Source organism: Elephantulus edwardii, unplaced genomic scaffold (assembly GCF_000299155.1).
Source record: "Elephantulus edwardii isolate Elephantulus edwardi_28Jun2011 unplaced genomic scaffold, EleEdw1.0 scaffold00084, whole genome shotgun sequence".
NCBI classification, from domain to species: domain Eukaryota; kingdom Metazoa; phylum Chordata; class Mammalia; order Macroscelidea; family Macroscelididae; genus Elephantulus; species Elephantulus edwardii.
Genome location: NW_006399834.1, coordinates 2,345,888 through 2,366,165, shown reverse-complemented (window position 1 = coordinate 2,366,165; position 20,278 = coordinate 2,345,888). Strand labels below are relative to the sequence as shown.

General features: G+C 38.4%; 1 pseudogene; it reads left to right on the top strand.

Annotated features, from left to right (window-relative positions):
- Nucleotides 1–20,032, top strand: part of LOC102865131 — a 50,310-nt pseudogene extending 30,278 nt beyond the window's left edge.
- Nucleotides 20,033–20,278: the final 246 nt, after the last annotated feature.

Here is a 20,278-nt window from a genome sequence, read left to right as displayed (position 1 = left end):
AGGTCACTTAAACATGGCTACAGTTTCCCTTGAGAATGTGGGAATACCGTCATTGTAAAATCTTTAGCATAGTCAAACTGAAGCTCAACAACTAGGACCAATATCACACAGTAAGAAATTCAGTTTTTCTCAGTTTTACAAGGTAAGAGAAGATATCTATATTCCTTGGCTTTGAGATTCAAAACCCAATGGAAAGGAAGCTTTGCATGGCCTTTCCTATATAATATCTATCATTCTTGTTTCCTTAAATATCTTTTGTAGCTTTGGGAGGAAGTTGTGAAAAACTGTTACTATTAGTGGTGAAATTCTGCCTCTGTTTTGTATCCTGGTTTAAGCATCTGTTTTAAAGGATTTAGATTGAAGCTATTAGACTATGACTGTTTTATAAAGCCTCATGGTGCTGTTGGTACACACTTAGCACTTAGTTTCTGTTGATAACACTGTTAAATGGAGTTAGTTATCTAATAAGCTCTAATAAGTGTAACAATGAAATCAAAGCTCTTTTCCCTCAGGCTAAGGCAAGGTATATTCCTCTAGCCAGCTGAATGATGATGCCTATTCGTCAAGGGATTTGTAGTCTGAGAAAGAACTCTGTTTGGAATGGACTAAGTGAAGTTGGAGACAATGGTGGTAGAACTCTTGCCTTCTCCTAGTGTGAAATTTGAGTTTGATTTCCAGCTAAAGCAACTCATGAAGTAGTCACTCTTCCCCTTCGTCAGTGGAGACTGTTGCTGTGCTGCTGAGCAAGCTCCAGGCTAAAACAGACTAAGAGGAAAAGTCTGGAGATGAACTCGTAAAAATCAGCCGATGAAAACACAGTGGAACACAAGGGCCCAATCCACAGTGGATCATTGTATCATCGTGGTTTGCAACTATCAACAACAAAGAAATGAAAGGGAGAAAATGTGCCTTCTTTTTCATACTCATTGCTTTCTATCTCCATTGGCCGGAAGCCCTGTAGAAATGAGATCCATGACCTCATCCTTAGTTGCTATCATTTCTTAATTGAGATGATTTTCCTACACATGTCACATTATTGTTGGCTAATCACATTAGTTGCAAAATACTGATTACCTCAGTGTGACAAACAAATTAACATTTTTTAGTAAAATATCAACCTTCCCTGATGCCAGTGTACATTTGTGATGAAGTCCTTTGGAGGAGGCAATGGATAAGGAACAGAGACTTTCTTCAGAATTTTTGTGTATGTTGAATGGTGCTAAAATATAGGTTACTGGATTTTGTGTGCAGACATGTTTGGTTTGGTCTGCGGAGTGTGATAGAAGAATCTGATGGAGAATTTTGGATTCTCTATCGAAATATTCGGATAGCCTCTCTTAATCAACAATGGCTATATTGGCAAAATTAATTTTTATAAAGGGAAGAATTATAAAATAATATTAGCTTTTGAGCTAATTATGATACATTTTGTCCTCTGTCTACATATATTGTTTATGTCTCTTAAATTGCATAATGTTATATTCCCTCCCCCCAACTAGTATTTTACACCTAAATCTTAGTTATAGCTACTCCACTCCTCCTTTTGCTGTTTTATTTTAACAGAAAATGTCTTTTGTGACACAATCTGTTGTGATTTAGTCTACTTTCCTCTTATCCGTGTAATCTTTCTGATTTGCTTTAGCCCACTGTAACTGGTTTCTTGTATTCTACAGACATACTCAGAATGTGAGCCTCATTCAATGTAACTGGCAATTTTTGCACAGTTTGAAAAATGATGGTATGTTAACAATAATTATGTGGTATAAAAATAAAAAATAAAAAGGATGGTATTTTAACAATAAAACCTTTCCCCTCCCCCATTTCAATTTTTCCTCCATTTGGCTCAAGTGTCATTTCAGAGTACAGATCTTTGTTTGGGATCTGAGAGAAAACTGACTTAGGGATATAGTCAGTGTGAATTGTTATTTTTATATGCCATTGAGTTTGGATCAACTCATAATTGGCTCTCAATAGGATTTCAGAGCCTGTATCTCACTTGAGAAGAGATTGCCTGTTTTTCTCCCATGGAGCAGCTGTTGGATTTGAACTGCATGTCTTTGGGTTGGCAGCACAACTCCTTACCACTAAACCACCAGAGCTTCCTAGTGTGGGCTTCCTGTTATTGTTAAGTACTATGGAGTCAGGTATACTCATAATGACCTATAATGACTCAGACCTGAACCTTGTCCTATCTTGTGCTACTCTCATCATCTTTGACACATTTTATCCCATTGCTGCAGTCACTGTATCAATCCATCTAATTAAGGGTCTTCCCATCTTTCACTGACCCTCTACCTTTCTATGCGTGATGTCCTTTTGGATTTATTTTTATGGGTTGTAATAACATATGTATATAAATTATTTCTTTTTTTAAAAAAAATAATTTTTTTAGGGAGCTCAGGTGGCCTAGTGGCAAGAAGCTACACTTTATTTCCAGAGGTACGTGGTTCGAATCCACCTGATTCTCTGCTGGAGAAGGAGGTATCAGTAAGATCCGATTTGATGGTACACACACATACAAATAATAAAAAAAAAATTCAAAATGAAAAATAATTTTTTCTTTTATTCTGGTTTGTAGACATTCTTTTTCCACACTATCTTCATTCACACTGTGTTTAATAAAATCATTCCTAGTCATTATATTTTATAAAATTAATCAACACAAACATATACCCACCATTGCCCTTTCTAGATGCCCACCAGATCTTTCCCATTTCCTTTACCTACTCCTTCTTCTACCCATCAAATTATTTCCCCTCCCTTCCCTTCCTTACCCCTCTACACCTCCCCTCTCTTCTCTTGGATCCTCATACCCATTTTCCTAGTTATCTTTCTATTTTTACAATAATGGCCTTATACAATATTTGTCCTGATGGGACTGAGTTCACTTAGGATAAGTCCCTTCCAAGTTAGATCATAATTTTCAAAATCATTGCTCCTGCATGCTATGTAGTATTCCATGGTATAAATGTACCACAATTTTTCAATCCATTCGATTCTGGTTGGGCATTTAGCTATTTCCATGTTTTTGTGATGATGAATAAATCCTGCTATGAATATTGATGTATAAATCTCCTTTTGTGTTTGAGTTCTAATTTTCTCCGGGTATAGTCTAAGCAGTGGAAATTCTATGTTCACCTTTTTGAGGAAACACCAAACTGCCTTACATTGTGGTTGTACCATTTTACAATCCCACCAATGGTGTATGAAAGTTCCTCTCTCTCCACATGCTCTCCAACATTTATTAATTGCTGCTTTGTTAAACTTTGCCATTGCTACTGGCATGAGATGAGATGTCATTGTGGTTTTGATTTACATTTCTCTTATTGCCAGTGATTTTGAACATTTCTTCATGTGTCTGTTGACCGTCCAAATGTCTTCTTCGGTGAAAGGTCTTTCTATGGCTTTTGCCCATTTTGGAATTAGATTATTAGTCTTTTTGTCTTTTTTTCTTTTTTTTGGAGGCCCTGTACGATTCTGTAAACTTTTGTTATGAGATCCTTGTCTGAGATGGTATTGCCAAATGTCTTTTCCCAGTCAGTATATTTTATTTTTATTAAATTGGATTTTTTTTTATGTGCACAGGGATTTAATCTTTAGAAGGTCCCATTCATCAATTTTATCCTCTCTGGGTTGTGTATTTCTGGCTGTATTTTTCAGCCTTTTGATACATAGTCTAGGCCTTCTAAGCTTTGTCCTACTTTGTCTCTTATGATATTCATGGTTTGGGGCATTACCCCTAGATCTCTGATCCACCTTAGGCTTCTTTTTTGTGTATGGTGGGAGGTGTGCATCTTGCTTCATCTTTCTGCAGGTTTTGCAGCACCATTTATGAAGAGGTTGTCATTTCCCCATTTAACAGGTTTCATTTACTTGTCGAATATCAGTTGACCACAGATTAATTTCTGAGTTCTCAATTCTGTTTCTTTGTCTGAAAAGCCTGTCATTGTACCCATACCATGTTGTTTGGGTTATTACAGCTGTATAGTAGGTTTTGAGATCAGGGAGTGCTATGCCTCCTACTTCATTTTTGTTTTTCAGAAGTGCTTTGCTTATACGAGGTCTCTCTCCTCTCCAAATAAACTTGCCAATTGCCTTTTCTATCTCTTGAAAATTGAATTTGGTAACTGCATTGGGATTGCATTAAACCTATAGATTGGTTTTGATAATATTGTCTTTTTCACAATATTGAGTCTTCAATCCATGAACAGGAAACATTTTTTCATCTATTGTTACTCAGAAATGTTTTGTAATTTTTGTTTGTAAAGGTATTTTGTATCTCTCTTGTTGTTGATTGCCTTTAAGGCAAGCACAACTCATAGCGACCCTATGATCAAAAGGCTTGAAGCTGCTCTACAACTATAGACATTTATCAAACGTCATAGAGTTTCCAGAGAATGTCACTCCTGTTTATTCCCAAGTGTCTCAATTATGGTTGGCCATTGTAAATGGCATTGCTTTCTTAGTTTCCTTATCTATGTTTTCTTTGTTACTATAGGGAAATCCCACTGACTTGCGTATATTAAACTTGTATCCTGTCACTCTACTAGCGCTAATAGTTTTTTTAAAAAATTGTTGATAGAATTTAACCATGAAGCCATCTATACATATACACATATATATACATACATATACATATACATATATATGTGTGTGTGTGTGTATATACCAACATCTGTATATAAGTTATTTCTAACCATTACAAGTTAATCATGACTTCTAAGAATGACCCTTCCATATATTAAGTTCATTTATCCTGAGTTTACACAAAAAGTTGCAAGGCCAGAGGTAAGAACATACTATATGAATGTTTTCTATAGCTACTGTCACTGCAAATATATGGGGAAAAAAAACAGGAAAAAGATTTAAAATATGTAGAACCAAAATTAGCCTGTAAAGAATTCTTTCAGACACCAAAGATGTAAAATTTAATAAATGAGAATTTGAACTCATAGGTGCATGGTAAAAATTGATGCCATCTCCCTTAAGAAATATGCTTTATAAAACCTTAAAATCTCTTAGAAGTCATATATATGAATGATATAAGAGACATATTTTCTCAAAATTAACAGCTTTCTAAAAATGTACATGTTCTTCTAAGTAATGAGTTGTGAAGCTTAAATAAACTTGGGAAATAAATAAGAGAGACAGAAAAAAAGAATTCATACTTTCACATTACAGTGTTGGCAAAGAATGTTGAATATACCACGAACTGTCACAAGAATAAACAAAGCCATCTTGGCTGAAGTATAGCCAGAGTCTTCCTACAAATGATGGTGAAGACTTTATCTCACATACTTTGAGCATGTTGTCATAAGGGTTTCATTCCTTGGAAAAAGACACCATGATTGGAAAAATAGAGAGTGAATGAGAGAGTAAAATCCTCAGTGAGATGGATTAGCATGGTGACTGTCACACAGCATAAATTGTGGAGATGCTACAGGATCAGGCACGGGTTTTGTTGATGTTGTTCAGAGAGCCACGATGAGTCACAGCCATCCAAAGAGCAAATTATTGAATAAACCACGTCTTCCATACCAGAGGAAAATTCCTTTGTTCTCTCTATTGAAAACAAGATTACAAAATTGCTGTGAAACAAAGAAGCAAAGAGTATATGAGATAAAAATGCCAGAAAAAATGCACATAGTGCTGTGCAAGAAGGTTGATGAAGAAACGAATATATTTTTCTAACTTGGGAAGTCTTCTGATTATTGTCAGTTTTAAAATTTACAATATTGTGTTAATTATTTTCTTATTCTAAATATATATTCTTTTGCATGCCTAAATTTATATTTATAAATATATCACATCTAATTTGAGGCCCCATTCAGAGATGGCAAACTGAAATGATAATAAATTTACCAGTGAGGCAGCATACTGAGCATACTGTACTAGACTCACAAAGAACGATGCATGCACCTATCACCCATAGAACTTAATAAGTTAGAGCACTAACCAATTACTAGAACTCCAAAGAGGGGAACTTTGTGGAGAAGAGCTTACCTAGAGAATGGCTATGTTGTTCAGATGAAAAATAAAGAAGCCACAGTAATGTGCATGAAGCTACAGACTAAATATTCAGAAACATTTGGTCTTGCATTCTTCTACTTTAGTCTATTATTGTCCTAATGCAACCAAACCAGAGTGCAAGTGAGTCTACTAAGTTAGTTCTAATATGTCAGAGAATAGAAGATAGACAGCAAGGTAGAGGTGTGTTGAATAAATATGAACAAGGAAATAAAATATATCTGACTGTAACATGTGTGGGTATATATCAAGGATGATAAGATTTTTGTCTTCTATACTTCAGAAATACTATCAGGAGCATCCAGTTGCTGAGACAGATATCATGTTCAAAAATGTAGTGGGTCAGTAAAAGGAAGATAGCACTCTTCTCTCCTGAAGTTTATGGTCCTCCTTGGTCTGTGGAGTGGTGCAGCCAGATTGCCTGACTCTCTTCAGCTCTCTGAAGGAAGGACTTAATCTTTGATCCTTCAGCTTTAGGAGACTGTTACAGTAGTTGCTGGTGACTGGAGCCTTTGAGTTAGAGTGTATGGCTGATACAGCAGGATGATGTCTAAGAGGCAAGCAATGCCTTGCCTGGATCCTGAATGTTGATGAAGTACATTGCAAAGGTAACCATGAACGGATATTAAAAAATAAATTAACTGGAGGAAGAGGAAGGGAGAAGGGAGAGATAAAATGTGCAACACTGAATGAATGAAAATCCAACTTTTCTGTAAGCTTTCATTAACATCACAATTAAAATGAAAATTTATTAAATAAAAAAGACAGAAACAGGACTAATAAAACTCAGGTAGCTTAGTTAAAGAAAAAAGAAAGATCCTCAACAAGATTAATTGACATGGTGGCTGCAACAATTGGTCCCAAAAAAGCACATAGTGAGATTGACTTTGGATGGGCATTATCCTTGTACACAATGCTGCTATGAGTTAGAGTTGACTCTGTGGTTATCCACAGAAAATTCATCAGTTTCTGGTGCTTTGGGTTTTGCCAATAACTTTAATGAAACATGTACTTCTTCCTTCAGCCTTGGTTCTTGATGATACATTATCTCCTAACACTATAAAGAGGAGGACTTGAAATATTTATTGCAGAAGATCAAAAATTACAGCCCTCAATATGGAGTACATCTCAAAATAAAGAAAACAAAGATCTTCATCACTGGGTCAATAGGCCACATAAATGTTAGATTGACTAAAGATTGAAGTTGTCAACTATTTCATCTTGCTTGGATCCATAATCAAGGTCATAAATACCAGGAGTCAAGAAATTAAAAATTATATTGTACTTGAGAAAGTTCACTGTCAGACTATTCTCCAAAGTACGAAAGTACTGAAGAGAAATGATGTCAGTATAAAGCCTAAGATGCCTGATTCACGCATGGTCTTTTAAATCACCTGTTATGTATCTGAAAGCTGGACAATGAATAAGGATGACATAAGGAAGATCAATACTTTTGAGTTGTGGTGTTGGAAAACAGTGTTGAGTGTCCCAAGAACTGACACAAGAAATACAAATATCTCAGAGAAAGTGAAACCAGAGTGGCCCTTGGAGGCAAGGATGGTGAAGCTTCATCTCACATACTTTGGACATATTATTAGGAGAGATTATTTCTTGGAAAAAAACATCATTCTTGGTAAAGTGGATTATCAGTGAAAGAGAGGGACCCTCAATGAAATGAATTGACATAGATCAAGTATATCAGAGACGCAAAGGGTTGCACAGGATAGGGTAGGCTTCAGATTTGTTGTTCATAGGGTTGCTGTAAGTCATGTTGGACTCATCAACACTTCTAAGGTTAAATATTGACCAATTGATTTTAGTATAATGACTCTATACATTTCTAAGGTGGGCTGATCTCAAAACATGGTATTTTCAAATGTCTCATATATATGTTGTTGTTAAGTGCCATCCAGTAGTGACCCTAAGAACAAGAAAAGACCTTAGCCTGTTCTATAACTATTGTCCTTTTTCTAAATTCTAAATAGAGTTTCCAGAGGCACATATAAAGCTGACTCCTAGTCTCCATTTTGGAGACTGAGTGAAGAGGCTGGACTCTGTAAGATGAACTCTCTTATTTTGGTTGAAGGTCAAACGTTTGGTTTGGGTTTTTTGTTTGTTTGTTTTTGTTTTTAAAGCCTTTTGTTTAGAGTCAACAGGGTCCTTATATTTAAAATTTAGGCCCTTTTAAACCCTTGTTATTATATATTGGAGGAACATTCTTCTAAGTCACTTTTCTAAGATAGCACTCTTCTAAATATATCTTCTAAGACAGCGCTCTTTTGTCAATTTGCTATGCTGAGGTCATCTGGGTTTGCCGTGACACTGAACTTTGTGCCATTGGGGTTTCAAATGGCATCATGGTTGCCCATGGTGGACAGTGTTTGGTAGAGTTCCCAGTTTAAGACAAGTTTGGAAGCAGGAGTGGCATCCACTTCCTAAACCACATGCCTCTGGAAATTCTATGAACTTGGAGAAGTAACAATAGTTAAGAAAAGTTTCAGTATTATCTTTTCCGTTTCTTCTTTTGTAATGAGTTTCTTCAGATGTTCAATTTCAGTTTGTGTCAGTTTAGGTAGGTTGTGCATTTCTAAGTATTTGTCCATTTCCTCTAGGTTTTTATATTTGAGTATAGTTTTTCATAATACTCTAATGTTCGCTTTTTTATTTTAGTTGGTCCTATTGTGATGTTGCCTGATTTATCTCTTATTCAGATTATTTGTGCCTTCTCCTTTTCTTTTGTGAGTTTTGCTAGTATTTTGTCGATTTTATTAATTTTTTCAAAGAACCAACTCATAACAAGCACATGAAGAAATGTTTAAAATCCCTAGCTCTAAGAGAGATGCAAATCAAAACAACTATGAGATATCATCTCACCCCCGTCAGAGTAGCAAAATTTTTTTATTTTTTCTTATATTTTTTTTTCAGAGTAGCAAAATTTAACAGAACAGCAAGCAACATATGCTGGCAAGATTGTGGAGAAACTGGAACCCTTATTCACTGTTGGCGAATGTGTAAAATGGTACAACCACTGTGGAAGGCAGAGTGGTGCTTTCTCTAAAAGTTGCAAATAGAAATACCATTTGCCCAGCAATTTCACTACTGGGAATATACCCTAAAGAGACCATAACTGACACCCAAGCAGATGTATGCACACCCATGTTTATTGCAGCTTTGTTCACAATAGCAATTAGTTGGAAACCACCTAAGTGCCCATCAACAAACAAATGGGTAGAGAAACTATGGTATATTCACACAATGGAATACTACGCTGCAATGAAAAACAAGGAACTTATGCAATATTATTCAAAATGGGTTACCCTGGAGGACATTATGCTGAGCGAAATATCTCAGTCACAAAAGGACAAATGCTGCATAGTGCCACTGTTGTAAAATAGGACTAACATCGGGGTTGGGGGGAGACTGAGAAAGATGGGTTTAATAATGCATACTACACTGAAACAGATGAGGGAGAAAATGGTTTAAAAGAGATAAATGATTAGGTAATTTTGTCATGACAGGAGTCCAGAGTGAAGCCTGCATAGTGGAGAGGACCTGGGGAGGAGGGAATTGTAAAAAAATCAAAGAATTTTTCTTTTCCTTTTCCAAGAGGGTAGTGTACTGGGGGAGGGTTGGGAGGGGAAAAAAGTGCAACAATGAATGAATGGAAATTAAAAAAAAAAGTATAGTGACTTCAGTTGTGAACACTGTCACAATTGTTATTAATCCATCATTTTAACAAGCCTTTAATGTTTATTTTTTTTTTAAAAAAAGAAAGGTTTCAGGTCTTTTGTTTATAGGGTCACTATGAGTCATGTTCAACTCCATAGCAATCAACAACAACAACAACAACAACATATATATGTGAAAACTAGGCAATGAATAAAGAAGATTAAAAAATAATTAATGCATTTGCATTAGGGGATCAGTAAATAATGTTTAATATACCTTGGATTCCCAGAAGAATAAACAAGTTCATCCTGGTGGAATTACAGTCAGATTATCTTTAGAAGCAAGAAGGGTGAGACTTCATCTCACTTACCTTGGACATATTATCAGAAGGGATCAGTTTTTAGAGAAGGACATAATGTTTGGCGAAAAGAGTATGTTGCTGTTGTTATGCGCCCTGTAGTGAGTTTGACTCACAGACTCTTTGCAGGATAGATTTAAAATGTTGCCTGATCCTCTGTACATAAAATCTCAGCAGTGTTCAAGCACATTGTTGCAATCATGGCATCAATCTTGGAGTTAGTCCATCTTACTGAGGGTCTTCATTGCTGATGCTATGATTTAACATATACGTCCTTTTCTCAGTATTAACCCCTCCTAAAAACAGGCCCAAAGTATGTGAGATGAAGTTTCACTATCAGGCTGCACTTCCTCTGAGACAAATTTATTTGTTTTGTTGATAGTACATAGCACATTGAATATTAGTAAGTGAAAAAGATAAAGAGATCATAGCAGTGCTATTCATCATTTCAAGAACATGGAAACAGCCCAGATGTCCAACCACAATCGAATGGATTGAGAAATTATGGTACATTCACACAATGAAATACTATGAATCACACAAGAACAATGATTTTGTAAAGTATTACCTAAATTAGGAGAGACTGGAGAGCATATGCTGAATGAATTAACTCAGTTCCATAAGGATAAATACTGTATAAAACCGTTCTTGTAGAATAAGAGGATCCACAGGGATGGCGAGGGTGGAAACAGAGGGATGAGGATGGATGGGGGAGGGGAGTTAATCATACAATTTGATGAGTCATACAATTTGATGGGGGAGGAGGTGAAGGAAATGGGAAAGAACTGGTGTGAAAAACAATGTATTTGAACTTTGTAAATAAACAAGGATAAAAGAAAAAAAGACAAAAAGGGAATAATTTTGCCTGAAACAATGGATTCGACTATAGCAATGATTGTAAAGATTGCTTAGGACTGGGCAGTGATTCATTCTTTGAGAGCACATAACACAAATAGCAAAATATATAGACAATATATATAAATATTTAATCTTATAATCTAATTTCATAAGATTATAGCCTTAAGAAGACCTCCCTTTTCTGCAGCTTGACTATAGGGTCAAGATGAATCTTCACTGATATACATATACATATGGATATATATGCACATATGTAGATATTTCTATGGATATGTAACATATATAAGGTGCTCCTCATACAGGTAATCACTTGTTATGGTTCAGAGAGTTGGACAATGACCAAGGAGGATAGAAGGAGAACTGACACCTTTGAGCTGTGGTGCTGGAGAAGAGTATTGAGGGTACCATGGACTGCTAGGAAAACAAACAGATTCATCCCGGAAAGGGTCAAACCAGGCAGCTCCTTGGAGGCAAGGATTCTGAGGCTCTAACATACTTTGGGCATGTTGTAAGGAGGGACCAGTCCTTGGAGAGGGACATCATGCTTAGGAGGGTGGAGGGACAGCTCAGGAGGGGAAGGCCCTCTATGAGGTGGACTGATTTAGTGACTAGGGTAATCGGAGTGGGTGTGTCAGAGACAGTGATATTAGCACAGGATAGAGTAGGGTTTAGGGCTGTTGTATATAGGGTCACTATGAGTCACAGGAGACTGGACGGCACATAACAGTAACAACAACATGTAACATACGAACATATTTTGCATATAGAGTTATATTTAAAAATAAAACCACATCTTATTTACTATTTTATAATGGACATAACCATTTAATAACAAATGCTGTTGTTGTGTGCCATGAGTTGGAATTCTCATAGCTGAGTCTTCCAGTGGGTTTTCAGAGGAAATAAATTGCAGAGGAGATTTCTCCCACAGAACAGCTGGTGGATTTGAACTGCATGTCTTTGGGATTACAGTGCAGCTTCTTACCACTAGGTCACCAGAGAGAAAGACTCTCAATGAACTGGATTGACACAGTGACTGCAGCAATGGGTTTAAGTGTGTCAGAGGTGGTGAGTATAGCACCTGATAGGACAGAATTCAGATCTGTTCTTCACAGAGTTGCTCCGAGTCATACTCTACCCAACAGCATCTAACAACAATGAGATAGTAACAAATAGCAAATAAAAATGTTTTTCTGTAGCATGGGTCTTTTAATGAAATAAATTTTTATTTCATTACATAATTCTGTAGGTAGTCGTCAAAACAGAGCAAGGGAACACTGCATGGTCCAAAATTGGGAAGGGCGTACACCAGGGATGTGTCCTATCTCCATACATTTTCAATCTGTATGCAGAACAGATCATCCAGGAGGTTGGCCTCTATGAGGAGAAATGTGGGGTCAAGATTGGTGGACAATTTATCAACAATCTGCGTTATGCAGATGACACAACCCTGCTTGCTGAAACTGAGAAGGAACAGAAGCCCTTGCTACAGAGGGTCAAGGACTGCAGCCTACAATATGGATTGAGGCTCAATGTCAAGAAGACAAAGATTCTCACCACTGGACCAATTGGCAGCATCAGGATGGATGGTGAAGAGATTGAGATTGTTCACAGCTTTAGTTTGCTTAGCTCCAGAGTCAACACTCTTGGCACCAGTAGCCAGGAAATTAAAAGGTGCGTTGCCATGGGAAAGTCTGCTGTTAGGGACCTCTCCAAAGTACTGAAGAGCAATGGTGTCTCTCTGGAGACTAAGGTGCATCTGATACAGGCCATGGTCTTCACAGTCACTTGTTATGCATCAGAGAGTTGGACAATGACCAAGGAGAATAGAAGAAGAATTGATGACTTTGAGCTGTGGTGCTGGAGAAGAGTATTGAGAGTAGCATGGACTGCTAGGAATACAAACAGATTCATCCTGGAAAGGGTTAAACCAGGTGGCTCCTTGGAGGCAAGGATTCTGAGGCTCCGTCTAACATACTTTGGACATGTTGTGAGGAGAGACTGATCTTTGGAGAAGGACATCATGCTTGGGAGGGTGGAGGGACCGTGCAGGAGGGGAAGGCCCTCTATGAGGTGGATTTATTCAGTGACTGGGATAATCGGGATGGGTGTGTCAGAGACAGTGTGATTGGCACAGGACAGAGCAGAGTTTAGGGCTCTTGTACATAGGGTCGCTAAGAGTCGCAAGCGACTCGATGGCACATAACAACAACAACAATTCTGTATTCTACGGTGATGCATCAAAATTCATTCAGGTTATAGTAAAATTGTTACCATTACACATCTTTATAATGCTAATGTTCACCAACAGAAATTTTTTCATAGTAAATTTTAAGATGTAATTGTGAGATCAAAGAGAATACCCACTTTAAGTTCTGATTAAAATGGTGCAGTGTAAAAAAAAAAAAAAAGGATGAGCATATTCAGCTTTCCAGCATCTAAATATTAGTGCTGATTTTCCCTACAATCTTACCAAGTTGTAGTACATAAGATCTTGAAAGTTAGAAACTGTGAATCTACTTCTCTACCATTCCTCCTCTCTAACATTGGTAATCTGAAGCTCCTCTCTTGGCAGTGAATGATGACTTCCCAATTTTGAATGTCAATGGCTATTTATCATTCTTTATCATTGACCTTACAGCCTTTGATATTATTGACCTGACACTCCAATTTGGACAAATCTTTTCTCTCAGCTCCTGTAAAATACTAACTACTGAGTTGAACCTTCTTTTTCTGCTCTTTCTCTATCTCCCTTGAGATTCACCCTTTCCAATTTTTTGCAAGACATGGTCACCTCCTCATATTCAGAATTCTGTCAGCAGCTGCTTATAGATCCAGACAGAGTTTCAGCTATTGCTCCATGCTTCAGCATTTATCTCGTCTTTTCCTTTTCCAACTTTACCTCCCTTAGTTTGGCCTTTATTAATTCCACCTGTACTATTTCAATAACCTAACTGATCCCCTGCCGCTAATTTCAAATACATCTCCCTAAAACATTGTTCTGTTGAGGCTGCTCTTCTAAGCAACACCATAGGGGGCTCTAGCCAAATTATTGAGTTAATGAAAAACAAGGTGAGATTTGGTGTGCCCTCTCCAATACTCTTAAGCATATGGTCAGTGTTTGCTGCCTGTCCTTCTCTCTTTCTGTCCTCAAATAATTGTGTTTCTTATCTCCACTCTTAGAAATTCTATCGTTTTGTTTAGACTTGGCTAAAGGAAACTCCCATAGAAACCTAGTCTCTATCCCCATTAAAAATGATCTCTTCCTTTCAAGATCTGTTCAGAATCTATTTATTATTATAGCCACGATGGTGGTATGCAACCTCTATTCAACCTCTGTAAAGTAATTGAAAGCTGAATCAGGTATTGTTCATTTTCCCACAAGCACCCCACGTAGGGTTTTATTCTGGTAGATGATTAATAAATATTAATTAAGCAAGTGAGTCAGCCATGGAGGAAGTCCACTGAGCTTCTGGGTTTACCAACAGTCAGGGAAAGCTTGGAAGCAGCCCACTGGCCAAGGCTTATCTTCAGTTTCAGACATTAAGGAATATCAGACTTAAAAGTTTCCACTGATTTAAAATCCATATATTGAATTTAGCGCTGAATGTATCAAGCATGACTTTATCAATTGCCCCAGAATTCTGATAGTGACAATAGCATTCATGTTTTCCTTTACAAGATCCTCTGGTTTATGGAGATTCAGATAAACAAGTCAAAGCTCTTAGTAAGTTGTTGTTGTTGTTGTCACTGTTTTTGTTGTTATGTGCCATTGAGTTGCATGTGACTCAGAGAGACCCTAAATCCTGCTGTATCTCTTGCCAATCATATTGTCTCTGACACACCTATCCCCATTACCCCAGTGACGGAGTAGTACATGGTAATATTAGCCATTTGCTAACCCAGGACAACTAATTCATTTCTCTATCTTCATTGCTGTGTTTGGGTCTTGCCCAGGGGTTGGGAGAAGGATTTGATTCTCCATTTTTACTCAAGAGTATTTGTTCCCTTTTACCCAAAGGACAAGCCAACAATCTAGGCAGAAACATTTACTAGTTGTAGCAGTATAAGCAGGAAAACCTTTCTGTTCACACAAACACTTTTGCCTGAGGAAAAGTCCCTGCCTGCCATGTCCAATGTGAAGCCATATTGCTAACAAAAGAAGAAGGGATGTCACAGTTCTTTGTAGAAGGCATGGATGTAATTTTTCTTCTGGGCCCTATGCATGCCTTTCTCGTCCTGTGTGCTTTAAGGCTAGTCATTTCAGTTATTTGTGCACTACATGAGAAATCTAAGTTCCTACCTCCTAGGTTTGCATGAGGCCAATTCCTAATGCTGTAAGACCATCCCATTCTGACCGGGACTCCCATACGATGGTGTTTTCTGTGCAGTTTCTACTGCACCTTTCCCAAACGCAGAGACATCATACACCCAGCAATGAACAATGAAGCAGGACCAACAACCCGTATCTAGCATGTTCAGGAGAAACAAAATTAAGCTCTTTAGCGCACCAGAGGCCTTTAAAGTGAGTTCTCGTAGGTAATATAAGTAACTGCTTTCTCACAGCTCTCACAAGGACATACACGGGGCCAACTGAGCAATCCTCCAGCCCCAGGAGAAAGGGTTGAGCTGCAGTCGGGACCAAATCCATTTATTTTAATGTCACAATAAAAATGCTGGATAGTTTGTAAATCACACACACTGTGATCGCATCCCCTTTAAGAATACACAGCAGATTTTCTCACTCTGGGTGCAACCAATTTATTCACATAGGGGAGACATTTGATCAGCCTTCCTGCACAAGGATTCTTAGATGAATGTGACGACTCAGTTTCTCATGAAATCAGAAAGCTAGCTGCAGAGAAAGTGTCACAAGAGATTGGAGACTGGGGAAATGCAGAGATTTCCACGTGGAAAATTTGGTCTGTGTACTACAAGGGATACACAGGTGAGAAAAGACATTAGTATCTGGTCAGTTTTAATTTATGAACACAACCTACAATCTCCAGTCCAACCACATGTTGACCCTCCCCAATTAAAGCATGCCATGTAAGGCCCTGAGAGCACAAATACAGAGAAATCTCATTCTCCACAGTGCTGTCAGGAGCAGAACAGAATGGTAATTTTGCATGCCGTCTTGTTTCTTAGCCTGCATTTTAATGCATTTTCTAATATGCCCACCTGAATCAGAACCAACCCCACATTGTTCTCCCTGATAAGCTTAAGGGGGAAATTACTCTAAGGCTCTTTTGCAAAGAGACTTATCTCTTTAAGTTTGCTGAGTTTCTGAGTGGGTGGAATAGGTTGTGCTTTGCATTTCAAGAATTAGGGGGGGAAAACCATGCCACCTTCAAGGATGTTGCAATAGCAGAATAGTTAATGTTCAGAGAGTGGACTCTTCAAAGAAATTGTAAGATTTTACCCACACCAGAGATGTTTAATGTTATGACAATTAATTGGACCCTCAAGTCATCCTGTCAATGTGGCTATCAAAATGTGCATATTTACATAGTCGTTGTTATGGCTTTTAGTTAGTAAATAACTAGTTAGTAAATAACTGGGGTTGTTGTTGTTGTTATTATGTGCTGTCGGGTTGTTTGCAACTCATAGCGACCCTCCTTTGCAACTCATAGTGACCCTATGTACAAGAGCCCTAAACTCTGCTCTGTCCTGTGCCAATCACACTGTCTCTGACACACCCATCCTAATTATCCCAGTCACTGATTCAATCCACCTCATAGAGGGCCTTTTTCTCCTGCACTGTCCCTCCACCCTCCCAAGCATGATGTCCTTCTCCAAGGACCAGTCCCTCCTTACAATATATCCGAAGTATGTTAGGCAGAGCCTCAGAATCCTTGCCTCCAAGGAGCCACCCAGTTTGACCCTTTTCAGGATAAATCTGTTTGTATTCCTAGCAGTCCATGGTACTCTCAATACTCTTCTCCAACACCACAGCTCAAAGGCATCAATTCTCCTTCTATTCTCCTTGCTCATTGTCTAACTCTCTGATGCATAGCAAGTGATTGTGAAGACCATGGCCTGTATCAGATGTACCTTAGTCTCCAGAGAGACACCATTGCTCTTCAGTACTTTGGAGAGGTCTCTAACAGCAGATTTTCCCAAGGCAATAGGCGTTTTGATTTCCTGGCTACTGGTGCCAAGAGTGTTGATTGTGGAGCCAAGCAGACTAAAGTTGTGAACAATCTCAATTTCTTCACCATCCATCCTGATGCTGCCAGTTGGTCCAGTGGTGAGAATCTTTGTCTTCTTGACATTGAGCCTCAATCCATATTGGAGGCTGCAGTCCTTGACCTTCTGTAGCAAGGGCTTCTGTTCCTTTTAAGTTTCAGCAAGCTTGATTGTGTCATCTGCATAACGCAGATTATTGATAGATCTTCCACCAATCTTGACCCCACATTTCTCCTCATAGAGTCTAGCCTCCTAGATGATCTGTTCTGCATACAGATTGAAAAGGTATGGAGATAGGACGCATGCCTGGCGTACCTCCATCCCAATTTTGAACCATGCAGTGTTCCCTTGCTCTGTTACAGGGAAGCAAAAAAATTAGTTTTCCCTTAGATTTCTTATCTACTGTGAAATCATTTTAGCTGCATAGGATAGTAATTAAAAGAGCATAGGCCCTACAGAAAGATGGATCTTATTCAAGCTTCATATCCATCACCTACACATATTACTTAACCCTTCTTCCTTCAACTCCTACATGCTTGAAATAGACCATAGTAATCTCATAGGATGAGCAAGAGAACTAAAGGCATATGTGCATAGCATTGTGTCATAGGAAAAAGATGTGCATAATGTTTGTTTTTCTTATGATTAAGGTTCAGGTTAACATAACTGAGCCCTCGCTACCAGTGATTTTTTCCAGATCCTGTTGTAGAAGCCCTTACATACAATACATAGTATTTTTATATTCTTTATTATTTCTATTTTAATAACAGATGTTAACATTTTAGATGAGTTCTAGGTTTACAAAAAATTTAGAATAAAGTACAGAAATACCAGAAGTACTCCCTTTCACTCTGCCTTCAATTTCTTCCATTATTACCATCCATTTTACATTAGTGGGGTACAGTAGTGGTAGAGTAAGTTAATTTGTATGGCCCTTCTAGCCATGGTTGTTGTAACTTCCACAAAATGACTGGGTTGTTTTTGTTAGGTTCTGTTATGCTGAGCCTACCTCGTAGCAATCCAATTCATAACAGAACTTGATATTGAGTGTTCACACGCCATCCTCACAATCGCTACTGTGCTTACGCCTATTATTATTGCAACCACTGGGTCAATGTATCTCTTTGAAGTTCTTCATTCGTACGGGCACTTTGCTTTACCAAATGTCTTTCTCTAGAGGATGGTCCCTTGTGATAACATATCTAAAACATTTAAAGTAAAATTTCATCTTCTTCACTTGCTAACAGTATAAATAAGGTGTAGAATACTTTTATGGGTTGGCACCATAAAAATAAGGTCTATGGAACATTAACTTGGTGATTGATCAGTTCAATTTTATCTTCTTGCTGGGCTTACAATGAGCCATTCCAGAGGTGTCAAAGAAGAATCTCATTACTATCAAGAAAAAGGAGCCACTGCCATTAAGACTTTCACGATCACTTGTTATGCATTGAGAGCTGGACAATGACCAAGGATGACAGAATTGATGTGTTTGAGCTGTGGTGTTGGAGAAAAGTACTGAATATTCCATTAGACTGCCAAAAGAACAAACAGATATGTCTTGGAGAAAATGCAGCTAGAATGCTCCTTGGAGGCAATGATTATAAAGCTTTGCTTCACATATTTCAGGCATGTTTCTTAGCAGAGACTATACCTTAGAGAGGGACATGATGCTTGGAAAGTTGGAGGGTTGGCAAAGGAGAGGAAGACCCTTAACCAGGTAGATTGACATAGTGACTACCTCAAAGAGTTTTAGTGTATTAGGAAGTGAGCATGGCATGGAGTAGGACAGTGTTCAGATCTGTCCATAGGGTTGCTATGGGAAGTACTTGACTCTATGGAACCTAAAAACGATAATAACAACCATCAAGAAACAGGATCCAGTTTCTCTGCTCCTGGTCGATCAACAGATTGCCCTCTCTTCTCATGAAGCCTTAGATGCATTCTTGAGAAACAATAGTGAAGGTCAGAGTAAACGGATTTGACCGCATTGGGCACCTCGTCACCAGGGCTGCTTTTAACTTGAACAAAATAGATGTTGTTGCCATTAATGACCCCTTCTTTGACCTTAACTACATAGTCTCTATGTTACAGTATGATTCCACTCAAAGCAAGTTCAATGGCACTGTCAAGGCAGAGAATGCAAAGCTGGTCATCAATGGGAAAGCCATCACTATATTCCAGGAGCAAGATCCCATCAACATCATTTGGAGTGATGCTGCTGCTGAGTATGTTGTGGAGTCCACTGGTGTCTTCACAATCTTGGGGAAGACTGGGCCTCACTTGAAGGGTGGTGCCAAACGGGTAATCATCTCTGCTCCTTCTGCTGATGCCCCCATGTTTGTGATGGGTGTGAACCATGAAATGTATTACTCTCTCAAGATTGTCAGCAATGCCTCCTGCACCATCAGCTACTTGATGCCCCTGGTCAAGGTCATCCATGACAACTTCGGCATTGTAGAGATACTGATGATCACAGTCCATGCCATCATTGACACACAGAAGACTGTGGATGGCCTCTCTGGAAAGCTGTGGAGTGATGGCTGTGGAGCTGCTCAGAATATCATCCCTACATCTACTGGTGCTGCCAAGGTCATAGGCAAGGTCATCCCTGAGTTGAATGGGAAACTTACCAGCATGGTTTTCTATGTCCCCACACCCAAGTGTCAGTGTAGATCTGACCTGCCGAATGGAGAAAACTGTCATATATGATGACATCGAGAAAGTAGTAAAGCAGGCATCAGAAGGGCCCCCTGGGATACACTGAAATCCTGTGACTTTAACAGTGACACCCACTCTTCCATCTTTGATGCTGGTACTGGCATTGACCTGAATGATCACTTTGTCAAACTTATTTCCTGGTATGACAATGAACTTGGCTATAGCAACCGGGTGATCAACCTGACGGTTCGTATGTCCTCCAAAGAATAAGAAACCCTTGGACCACCAGCTCCAGCAATAGTAGCAGAAGAGAGTGAGAGAGAGAGAGACCCTCAGCTGCTGGGCAGTCCTTGTCCCAACTTAATCCTCCCACATACTGAGAATCTCACATCCTTGACACAGTTTCCATCTAGTCCCCTTGAGAAAGGGGAGGGGCTTGGAAAGTCCATCTTGTGATATATCATCAAAGTATATTGTACTCAGTAAAAAAAAAATAACATAAATAAAAAGAAAGAA